Source organism: Protomyctophum parallelum, assembly GCF_964188405.1.
Source record: "Protomyctophum parallelum genome assembly, chromosome: 6".
In the NCBI taxonomy this organism is placed as follows: domain Eukaryota; kingdom Metazoa; phylum Chordata; class Actinopteri; order Myctophiformes; family Myctophidae; genus Protomyctophum; species Protomyctophum parallelum.
Genome location: NC_139701.1, coordinates 1804507 through 1814506, shown reverse-complemented (window position 1 = coordinate 1814506; position 10000 = coordinate 1804507). Strand labels below are relative to the sequence as shown.

The window sequence follows — 10000 nt, the reverse complement described above, 5'->3', positions numbered from 1 at the left end:
GGTTAAAAGGAGCCTCTGACCCCAAGCGACTCACGAGGACTTGATGAGCGTGAAATACTAAACTATTAGATTTGAGGTATTTAGCGCAAGGTCCGCTCGTCCAGAGTGACACAGAGGGGAGGGGAGGGACAGGCTCTGGGTATCTTGTTCAAGGGTATTCCGACAGGATAACTGGCTGTCGACAGACACGCTGGCTAGCCGTGTAGCGTGGGGGATCAAACGGGCTGACCGTTTGGCAAACAGGACATTTCTCTATAAACGCACTAAGGCACTCTGGACAATGCCATGTGTTATTCCTGAGAGAAAAAAGAAATCCTGCGCATTGCAAGGCCAATATACTGAAAGGGAAAAAAAAAAACAGCCCATCACACAGCATTCACCGCAGCGGGGCCCAAAACCAACACATTGACAACATTCACAGTTGAGTTAAATTAAATCAAAGCGGTCTGGTTAGTCTAGTGATGCCAACTTCAGACCATACTGATGTGTGGGAGGCATTAAAAACCCCAACATGAATACTCTCTAGACGGCGTTCATCTCTTTCCTTTTCTTTTTTAAAGGATATTGTTATTTTGCAGTCCCAGTTAATTAATGGCCAGCAAATTACTTTTGGCTATTAAACAAGTGAACAGCCCAAACCACCATAAGATCTGCGTCCAGCAGGAAGCATACGGTATGCCTCAAACAGCTGTAAACATGGTGGGGTTGAAAAGGAGATCCATGGTGATATTATTTGATTTTGTGTACCGTACACTTCAAGAAGAGAGCCTGTCTGTTTGCAATTATGGAAACTGAGAGCTGGGGAAATATGTTAAAAACTGAAAAAAAGAAAGAAAGAAAAAAAAAACCTCCCTAGCTCTCCTCCCGAATGCCAGTGGTGGCAGCATGCGGACCCCCAGGACAGCTATTGTTGGAGACATGGCTGCTGCTTTAGCGTCTATAGATATGCATGAGCTGGGAAGGTTCTTCTGGTGATCCATCCAACAGACACCGTCCTTTGTCTGTTCATTCACAATAGAAGTCCATTGGCACTCCCCAATGTGACGTGTTTTGAGCTTGTATAGATCTGCTACTTTTTATTTTTTATTTTTTATTTTTATTTGAATCCTCAAAAAAGCAACAGTTTTGAGATATATGAGTTTTCCTCACTCACTCGACGACAAAAAAAAGTATCACGTTTACAAATGAGAACGATCTTTGAATCACAATGGAAATCATCCGATAGAAGGAAAATTATTCTTGGAAAGCCCACAGCAGCAGGAGGAGTATAGCACAATAAGTCTCTTTTTCCCGACCTGATTTGCATTTGACCAGCAGAGAGAGAGAGAGAGAGAGAGAGAGAGAGAGAGAAATGCATTTGACCAGCAGAGAGATAGAGAGAGAGAGAGAGAAATGCATTTGACCAGCAGAGAGAGAGAGAGAGAGAGAGAGAGAAATGCATTTGACCAGCAGAGAGAGAGAGCGAGAGAGAGAGAAATGCATTTGACCAGCAGAGAGAGAGAGAGAGAGAGAGAGAGAGTGAAATGAGATTCCACTGTTTGAAACGATCTGACAAAATGATCGCGGCGGGATGAAGACGTGAACCCGTGATTGAGTCGTATTGAGGCCGTACACCACAAAACGCTAACATTTCAAGAGCACAACCATCTGTGTTTTATTTTCAAACGGCGAGCTGTGAACAGCCCGAGTGTACCATTTCATTTCCAAAGTGGTGTGTGTGTGTGTATATCTATAAATATATATGTATATATATATATATAAATATATATATATATATATATATATATATATATATTTATATACCATTTTGTTGAACGAAACCCCTCATTTTGTACAATTGTTCCTGAAAACCCAACAATAGCTCGGCGCTGTTTAGACAGCGAGTGTGAACCGGGCTGGGGTTTTGGCTAAAGCGCACGGACGGCATGCATGCATGTGCACTTAGACGGCATGGTCAGACGGCGTGATAGATTAAGTGTTGGCGAGCAGGAAGCAAAGTATAGCGATATAACGATGATACTTTTGGCTCCGTCCGCTTCTGATGGCGCTGTGTTTGATTTGAACGCCGGTCAGAAGAACGCTTGTTCAAACAGAATTATCCAGAAGTGACAGCAGGGCAGAGGGGCCAACCCCACATTCTTCTCTTATGCTCAAAGAAAATATTTGAAATCAACTAGTTCCCTTTTCTCCCCTCTCCCTCCGTCTCGCACGGAGCTCCAGGGCCTCCGTTTCTGAAGGCTACGTGTCAGTTTAGGGTGGGGGGGGGGGTAGTAGGGCTTTGTATTGCCTGAGGTTAATCTTTTTTATATCATTAAACCACTTCCTATTTTGGGGTATTTCCTTATAGGCGAAATTACATGTAAAAAAAAGAGCAAAATTAGCCAATCCACAAGCACCACTAGCGTTTTGATTGTCTTCATTTCGTTATTCATCCTATGATTAAAGTATAGGTTGATATTTGACTTTGGGCATCAGTGGTTAAAGTCTCTGAAAGCGCATTTATTTTGTCCACCGAAGGATATAGTGCCATCCTTTAAAAACCAACAGATTTTTATTTTTATTTTGATGTTTTATCTATAAGTAATTCAGCTTCAAGTACACGTGATATGTTTTCCTATACGCTGATATAGCCTATCTGTTTTCTAAGCAAAATGCTTCTCTCGTTTATACACCAGAATGGAACATTAAAATGTATGCAAATCAGGTCCAGAGACTGCTTGGGGTTGGTGCATGCCCACACACACTCCTACCTCTTTTTGACTTCACATTCACATGCTACACCTTCAAGGCATCCATTCACAACAAGTCAAATGATCTAAGAAAAGGCTCCAACATCGCCAACGTCTTGAGCAGCCATTATTAGCAGCCAGCTCAAACCACAGCCCGGCAGACTAAAGACACAAAGCCATATTTCTGTGCTTTTCGTCAGTGATCGCTTATAAAGTCAATGCTCGGTGGTTTTCAAAGTGGGACACAGCCAGGCAGTGTCGATTCTGACGACCAAATAAAAACTATACTATACGGTGAAATGATAAAGAGGGGTTTTATCCACTATTTTATAATTCTGCTATTCAAAAAATATTGTACAATTGCGAGGAATAAGAGGAATGATTGTGAAAAACGATGGAATCACAAACAGACTATTAACATTTGTTCCTCGATCCCCCGCACGCACGCACGCACGCACGCACGCATGCACGCACGCAAGGCATGCACGCACGCACACACACACACACACACACACACACACACACACACACACACACACACACACACACACACACACACACACACACACACACACACACACACACACACACACACACACATACACACACCTCTCTGACATCAAGCTGCCATGCAAAGATAGATTAATTGCTCTTAATTGTGAATGGCCACAGGGCAGAATATGTTGCGGTGCTTGTCGTTTTGCGCAGCTGACAGGAGGTGGTTGGTGGTTAGGGTGTAGAGGGCCTGCTGGAGGTGGTTGGTGGTTAGGGTGTAGAGGGCCTGGTGGAGGTGGTTGGTGGTTAGGGTGTAGAGGGCCTGCTGGAGGTGGTTGGTGGTTAGGGTGTAGAGGGCCTGCTGGAGGTGGTTGGTGGTTAGGGTGTAGAGGGCCTGCAGGAGGTGGTTGGTGGTTAGGGTGTAGAGGGCCTGCTGGAGGTGGTTGGTGGTTAGGGTGTAGAGGGCCTGCAGGAGGTGGTTGGTGGTTAGGGTGTAGAGGGCCTGACAGGAGGTGGTTGGTGGTTAGGGTGTAGAGGGCCTTAAGGAGGTGGTTGGTGGTTAGGGTGTAGAGGGCCTTAAGGAGGTGGTTGGTGGTTAGGGTGTAGAGGGCCTGCTGGAGGTGGTTGGTGGTTAGGGTGTAGAGGGCCTGACAGGAGGTGGTTGGTGGTTAGGGTGTAGAGGGCCTGACAGGAGGTGGTTGGTGGTTAGGGTGTAGAGGGCCTGCTGGAGGAGGTTGGTGGTTAGGGTGTAGAGGGCCTGCTGGAGGTGGTTGGTGGTTAGGGTGTAGAGGGCCTGCTGGAGGTGGTTGGTGGTTAGGGTGTAGAGGGCCTTAAGGAGGTGGTTGGTGGTTAGGGTGTAGAGGGCCTGACAGGAGGTGGTTGGTGGTTAGGGTGTAGAGGGCCTGGTGGAGGTGGTTGGTGGTTAGGGTGTAGAGGGCCTGACAGGAGGTGGTTGGTGGTTAGGGTGTAGAGGGCCTGACAGGAGGTGGTTGGTGGTTAGGGTGTAGAGGGCCTTAAGGAGGTGGTTGGTGGTTAGGGTGTAGAGGGCCTGCTGGAGGTGGTTGGTGGTTAGGGTGTAGAGGGCCTGGTGGAGGTGGTTGGTGGTTAGGGTGTAGAGGGCCTGACAGGAGGTGGTTGGTGGTTAGGGTGTAGAGGGCCTTAAGGAGGTGGTTGGTGGTTAGGGTGTAGAGGGCCTTAAGGAGGTGGTTGGTGGTTAGGGTGTAGAGGGCCTTAAGGAGGTGGTTGGTGGTTAGGGTGTAGAGGGCCTTAAGGAGGTGGTTGGTGGTTAGGGTGTAGAGGGCCTGACAGGAGGTGGTTGGTGGTTAGGGTGTAGAGGGCCTGACAGGAGGTGGTTGGTGGTTAGGGTGTAGAGGGCCTGACAGGAGGTGGTTGGTGGTTAGGGTGTAGAGGGCCTGACAGGAGGAGGTTGGTGGTTAGGGTGTAGAGGGCCTGCTGGAGGTGGTTGGTGGTTAGGGTGTAGAGGGCCTGCTGGAGGTGGTTGGTGGTTAGGGTGTAGAGGGCCTTACGGAGGTGGTTGGTGGTTAGGGTGTAGAGGGCCTGACAGGAGGAGGTTGGTGGTTAGGGTGTAGAGGGCCTGCCAGGAGGTGGTTGGTGGTTAGGGTGTAGAGGGCCTGCTGGAGGTGGTTGGTGGTTAGGGTGTAGAGGGCCTGCTGGAGGTGGTTGGTGGTTAGGGTGTAGAGGGCCTGCTGGAGGTGGTTGGTGGTTAGGGTGTAGAGGGCCTGACAGGAGGTGGTTGGTGGTTAGGGTGTAGAGGGCCTGCTGGAGGTGGTTGGAGGTTAGGGTGTAGAGGGCCTGACAGGAGGTGGTTGGTGGTTAGGGTGTAGAGGGCCTGACAGGAGGTGGTTGGTGGTTAGGGTGTAGAGGGCCTGACAGGAGGTGGTTGGTGGTTAGGGTGTAGAGGGCCTGACAGGAGGTGGTTGGTGGTTAGGGTGTAGAGGGCCTGCCAGGAGGTGGTTGGTGGTTAGGGTGTAGAGGGCCTGCTGGAGGTGGTTGGTGGTTAGGGTGTAGAGGGCCTGCTGGAGGTGGTTGGTGGTTAGGGTGTAGAGGGCCTGACAGGAGGTGGTTGGTGGTTAGGGTGTAGAGGGCCTGACAGGAGGTGGTTGGTGGTTAGGGTGTAGAGGGCCTGCCAGGAGGTGGTTGGTGGTTAGGGTGTAGAGGGCCTGACAGGAGGTGGTTGGTGGTTAGGGTGTAGAGGGCCTGACAGGAGGTGGTTGGTGGTTAGGGTGTAGAGGGCCTTACGGAGGTGGTTGGTGGTTAGGGTGTAGAGGGCCTGCAGGAGGTGGTTGGTGGTTAGGGTGTAGAGGGCCTGACAGGAGGTGGTTGGTGGTTAGGGTGTAGAGGGCCTGACAGGAGGTGGTTGGTGGTTAGGGTGTAGAGGGCCTTACGGAGGTGGTTGGTGGTTAGGGTGTAGAGGGCCTGCTGGAGGAGGTTGGTGGTTAGGGTGTAGAGGGCCTGACAGGAGGAGGTTGGTGGTTAGGGTGTAGAGGGCCTGCTGGAGGTGGTTGGTGGTTAGGGTGTAGAGGGCCTGCTGGAGGTGGTTGGTGGTTAGGGTGTAGAGGGCCTGCTGGAGGTGGTTGGTGGTTAGGGTGTAGAGGGCCTGACAGGAGGTGGTTGGTGGTTAGGGTGTAGAGGGCCTGCTGGAGGTGGTTGGTGGTTAGGGTGTAGAGGGCCTGCTGGAGGTGGTTGGAGGTTAGGGTGTAGAGGGCCTGACAGGAGGAGGTTGGTGGTTAGGGTGTAGAGTAAGGTTGGGCGATATGCCAATTTTTTTCAACCGCCAATCGTCTGACCAATATTCGCCGATTGACGATGTATTCGTGTCATAAAAGTAGAGTGAGAACAGCTCACTGCAGGTCGCAAAAAAGCCAGATCTACAAGCTCTCAAGGCGCCGCGTCCTGCCTGTTTTCGCAGCTCCGTTCGCTAGGCGTTGAGAGCTTGTAGATCAGTCTGTTTCTGCAGCGCAGCCAGGGTAACTTGCTCCCTTCCCTCCCCGGTCCGGTCGTCGGAGGCTCGGAGCGGAGCAGCGGAGCCCACAAGCTGCTGCAGCCTGGCTGATCCACACAGGCTCTCAAGGCATCGCTTGTAGCTTGTAGATCTGTCTATTTTTGCAGCGCTGGTGTCGGGGTCCGTTCACGTTGTCAATAAAAATAACTTAGATTACAGGCGGAGATGAAGTTCAATCAGTGGGTTGCACCAGTATTGGCTACACGCTAAGCTAAGCTCTAAGCTAAGCGCTAAGCTAATGAATGATCCCCGTGCCTATACACTAACACTAGTAGACAGTTTTTTTATTTCCCCCCCCGCCACTCACGGGTGGCGCATTGGGATTGTGATGAGACACGAGACAGCAGTGTGCATTCTGTTGTGACTGTATATTATTAAACTGCATGGGTCTGGACTCCGGAGCTTAAACAACATGTAGGCTACAGCCTCCCTCGGCTCCCAGCCAGGCTGCCGTAAGTGCCGTGCCGTGGTGCGGCGGTGCCCGATGCTGGCTGCTGACAGTGCTGAGTGCGGGGAGTCGGGACTGTGGGAGCATACATTATAACGGGAGGAGGTGATTTCCACCCGGCCGCTGTTACTACTTTGCTGGGCCAAATTGATCCACATGTTGCTCACACTTTACAGGTTATATGGGCTAAATCGTCCCGAGAAATCGCCTAATAAAAATATTCGGCGATTGGATTCGTATATTCGCGATTGACGATGTATTCGTATCGTCACCCAACCCTAGTGTAGAGGGCCTGACAGGAGGAGGTTGGTGGTTAGGGTGTAGAGGGCCTGACAGGAGGTGGTTGGTGGTTAGGGTGTAGAGGGCCTGACAGGAGGTGGTTGGTGGTTAGGGTGTAGAGGGCCTTAAGGAGGTGGTTGGTGGTTAGGGTGTAGAGGGCCTGCTGGAGGTGGTTGGTGGTTAGGGTGTAGAGGGCCTGACAGGAGGAGGTTGGTGGTTAGGGTGTAGAGGGCCTGACAGGAGGTGGTTGGTGGTTAGGGTGTAGAGGGCCTGACAGGAGGTGGTTGGTGGTTAGGGTGTAGAGGGCCTGACAGGAGGTGGTTGGTGGTTAGGGTGTAGAGGGCCTGACAGGAGGTGGTTGGTGGTTAGGGTGTAGAGGGCCTGACAGGAGGTGGTTGGTGGTTAGGGTGTAGAGGGCCTTAAGGAGGTGGTTGGTGGTTAGGGTGTAGAGGGCCTGCTGGAGGTGGTTGGTGGTTAGGGTGTAGAGGGCCTGACAGGAGGAGGTTGGTGGTTAGGGTGTAGAGGGCCTGACAGGAGGTGGTTGGTGGTTAGGGTGTAGAGGGCCTGACAGGAGGTGGTTGGTGGTTAGGGTGTAGAGGGCCTGACAGGAGGTGGTTGGTGGTTAGGGTGTAGAGGGCCTGACAGGAGGTGGTTGGTGGTTAGGGTGTAGAGGGCCTTAAGGAGGAGGTTGGTGGTTAGGGTGTAGAGGGCCTGATGGAGGTGGTTGGTGGTTAGGGTGTAGAGGGCCTGCTGGAGGTGGTTGGTGGTTAGGGTGTAGAGGGCCTGCTGGAGGTGTTTGGTGGTTAGGGTGTAGAGGGCCTGATAGGAGGTGGTTGGTGGTTAGGGTGTAGAGGGCCTGCCAGGAGGTGGTTGGTGGTTAGGGTGTAGAGGGCCTGACAGGAGGTGGTTGGTGGTTAGGGTGTAGAGGGCCTGACAGGAGGTGGTTGGTGGTTAGGGTGTAGAGGGCCTGACAGGAGGTGGTTGGTGGTTAGGGTGTAGAGGGCCAGGAGGTGGTTGGTGGTTAGGGTGTAGAGGGCCAGGAGGTGGTTGGTGGTTAGGGTGTAGAGGGCCTGCTGGAGGTGGTTGGTGGTTAGGGTGTAGAGGGCCTGCTGGAGGTGGTTGGTGGTTAGGGTGTAGAGGGCCTGACAGGAGGTGGTTGGAGGTTAGGGTGTAGAGGGCCTTAAGGAGGTGGTTGGTGGTTAGGGTGTAGAGGGCCTGACAGAAGGTGGTTGGTGGTTAGGGTGTAGAGGGCCTGACAGGAGGTGGTTGGTGGTTAGGGTGTAGAGGGCCTGACAGGAGGTGGTTGGTGGTTAGGGTGTAGAGGGCCTGACAGGAGGTGGTTGGTGGTTAGGGTGTAGAGGGCCTGACAGGAGGTGGTTGGTGGTTAGGGTGTAGAGGGCCTGCTGGAGGAGGTTGGTGGTTAGGGTGTAGAGGGCCTGACAGGAGGAGGTGCAAAGCAGCGGTTCCCAAAGTGGGGTCCGGGGACCCCCAGGGGTCCTTGAGGGAGTTCCAGGGGGTCCCTATAGCTAAATGATAGTTTGGAACCAAATGGATCTGAAATGGGTCTGAAACTCCTGAGAGTGTACAAATGGAACCAAATGGTCCGTTGGGTTCCATTTGTACACTCTCAGGAGTTAAATGAACATTGATTTTACAATATAAATGGGGGTCTCAGAGATAGAAAGGCCTTTAAATGGGGGGACCGTAGCCTAATGCATGTCAAACTGGGGTCCTTGACGTGAAACATTTTGGGAACCACAGCTGCAGTACATTTACTCAACTATGTACTTCCAAATTTCAGTACTTTCACTCCACTATAATTATTTAAAAACTTTAGATATGTAATTTAGATTTTGATTATTATTACAAAACCTACATGAAACACTGCATCTCTATACATTTCGGCCATTTGAAAATAGCCGATGGACAAGCTCACAATATGCGTCGCATCGCAAGATTGTAGATCTGCTATATTTTCAAAAGATTTGTATACTTTTGACACATTAGAAAGTGTGTGAAATGGGACATTCTGCATAATAATGAGTACATTTTGGTACTTCAAGTGCACGTACTCAAGTACATTTTGAATTCACATAACATTGATTGATTGACGTATTTATTAACAGTTAGCAGAATTACAGTACATTTGCAAGCACAAAATGTTAACTGTGGACGACACCATATAGCATTACACTTGTCAATAAACATATATTAGGCTATATATTATGAGAGTATTTCTACATTGCAGTAAAGATACTTTTACTAGAGTAAAAAAACAAAACATGTAGCGGTAGGTAGTACCGGCTGTCGGGGTGCGTTTGATTTGTTTGCTGGCGGAAGTGTTTCTGCTCCGGGGCAGGTAGAGGGGCCCCTGACCCCCCTGCGGCGGTCTGTCTCATGACCGATCAGGGGGCCAACGGGGCCCCGCTCTGCCTCTCACAACCTGTAAAGACCTCCCACACTGACAAGAGAAGCCATGCACATGCACACCCATGTACACACGTGCATATACGCACACACACACACACACACGCACAATTAAATAAATATTGCTCTAGATAAACACACATACAGTGTAGAGCACACAGACACTCATAAAGCTTGAACTGTCTCTAGATTCAACACACACACACACACACACACACACACACACACACACACACACACACACACACACACACACACACGCACGCATGCTGGTGTTTGCACATACAAGCACAAACATGGTGTAAACACATACATATATTCATAAGCAGACCCATAAAAAATAAAAAATAAAGGGTGCCGGGAAGAGAAGCCACAGGCTAGAGCGAGACCCTCGTGTTGTCGTTTGGTTTCCGTACACAACAGCAGCGGAACACGGTTGGTCCATGTGTTTGATATCCGTACACAACAGCCGCGGAACACGGTTGGTCCATGTGTTTGATATCCGTACACAACAGCCGCGGAACACGGTTGGTCCATGTGTTTGATTTCCGTACACAACAGCCGCGGAACACGGTTGGTCCATGTGTTTGATTTCCGTAC

The 10000-nt window shown here is 50.5% G+C and overlaps 1 protein-coding gene across 1 annotated transcript in view; it reads left to right on the top strand.

Moving 5' to 3' along the window:
* Window positions 1–10000, top strand: part of nr5a2 (nuclear receptor subfamily 5, group A, member 2) — a gene marked incomplete at its 3' end in the record, with an annotated part of 32446 nt that overhangs the window by 11393 nt on the left and 11053 nt on the right. The window lies entirely within an intron of this gene.